The following is a 1,940-nucleotide window of genomic DNA, read 5'->3' on the forward strand; positions in this document are numbered from 1 at the left end:
TGGGATTGTAAATTGGTGCAACCACTGTGGAAAGCATTGTGGAGATTCCTCAGGAAACTAAACATAGAACTACCATTTGATCCAGCAATCCCACTCCTGGGCATCTATCCAGAGAAAACCATGACTCACAAAGACACATGTACTCCAGTGTTCACTGCAGCACTATTTACAATAGCCAAGACATGGAAACAACCTAAATGTCCATCAACAGAGGAATGGATCAAGAAGATGTAGTACATATACACAATGGAATATTACTCAGCCATTAAAAGGAACAAAACGCCAGCATTTTTGGTAACATGGATGGACCTAGAAATTATCATGCTAAGTAAAGTCAGCCATACAATGAGACACCAACATCAATGCTTTCACTGACATGTGGAATCTGAATAAAGGACATACTGAACTTCTTTGCAGAACAGATGCTGACTCACAGACATTGAAAAACTGATGGTCTCCAGAGGAGACAGTTTGGGTGGTAGGGAGATGTGCTTGGGTTGTGGGATGGAAATCCTGTGAAATCAGATTGTCATGATCATTATACAACTACAGATGTGATAAAATAAAAAAAATTAAAAAACCTTCTTTAAAAGATGTTCCTCCTGCTGATCAAGTGAAGATTTTATCCAGAAGTTACCTCAGTGTTGTATCCTCTTTGACTTTGTTTCCAATCCACTAAGTGACCTAAAGTGGAAGGAAATCAAATGGGCTGATTTAAGTGAAATTATAGAATATATAACCCATAATTGGAATGTAATCACAGAGCTTATTTACCCAGAAGTAGTCCATATGTTTTCAGTTACCATGTTTTGAACATGACCACTTCCTCCAACCCTACAGGGGTAGAATTTGACCCAGGGGAAGATGAGCCAAATTTATAAGCAGGCTGACCTCACCTCCAGCTTGTTTATGAATTTTTCTTAAGATTTTTAGAGTCTCCAGATTTCCAACCTAGTATAGCGAGAAATACATTGATCAGAAGTTCGTATTGCAGCTTTTAGAGCTCTTTGACGGTGAAGATTATTGAGAGAGAGATTTTCCTAAAACTACCCTTCACAGAATTGATGCAAAATTCTTAGGCTCAAGAGCTTACATCAGAAAACAGATAAATATTTCATAGATTTATTTATGAAACAGAGCATCACAATGTCATAGCAGAATAACTGGAAATATTGAGGTATAAATAATAGATTTGCCTTACCACTAAAAGAAGAGCACAAGATTTTCTTACTGAAGGTGTTACCATCTTTGCAAAGAGTGAAGTTTCAATCCTCAACTGGCTACTGTGTAGTACACTTTTTAGAAAAGGACAGAACCCTCACTGAACCAGTGGTAATGGCCCTTATCAAGTACTGGCCAAAGACACACAGATCAAAAGAAGTAATGTTCCTAAATGAGTTAGAAGAGATTCTGGACATCATCAAGCCATACATGTTTGTGAAGTTCATGGAGCCTCTATTCTGGCAGGTGGCCAAGTGTGTCTCCAGTCCACACTTCTGGGTGGCCGATTGAGTGCTCTATTACTGGAATAATGAGTACATAGTAAGCCGGACCAGGGACAATGCAGCCAAGATCCTTGCCCATCATGTTTCCATCCTTGTACCGCAACTCAAAGACACACTGATACAAGAGGATACATGGCTTGATATACATCTCACTGAAACTCTTCATGGAGATGAACCAGAAACTGTTTGACTTCTGCACCCAGTGGTTTAAGGCGGAGAACTTGAAAGATAAGCTGAAAATGAATAAATGAGAAGTGTGGTTTAAACTAGAAAACCTAGCCACGGCAAACCCCTGGATAGTAAAAAAGAGAGTAACATGAAAACAGCTAGGGTGTGACTTGAATGTTGTTATAGAATAGGAATGTAGCTTCATCATGGCAGGGGCAGTTTCACTAACATTGCATATTGAAATAGCTGCAGTAAAAATATTTTTCA

General features: G+C 38.9%; 1 pseudogene; it reads left to right on the forward strand.

Moving 5' to 3' along the window:
* The first annotated feature begins 577 nt into the window (after nt 1–577).
* LOC125124514 (serine/threonine-protein phosphatase 2A 56 kDa regulatory subunit gamma isoform-like) lies at nt 578–1,624 on the forward strand (annotated as a pseudogene).
* The last annotated feature ends 316 nt before the right edge of the window (nt 1,625–1,940 follow it).

This window comes from Phacochoerus africanus, chromosome 4, assembly GCF_016906955.1.
Source record: "Phacochoerus africanus isolate WHEZ1 chromosome 4, ROS_Pafr_v1, whole genome shotgun sequence".
NCBI classification, from domain to species: domain Eukaryota; kingdom Metazoa; phylum Chordata; class Mammalia; order Artiodactyla; family Suidae; genus Phacochoerus; species Phacochoerus africanus.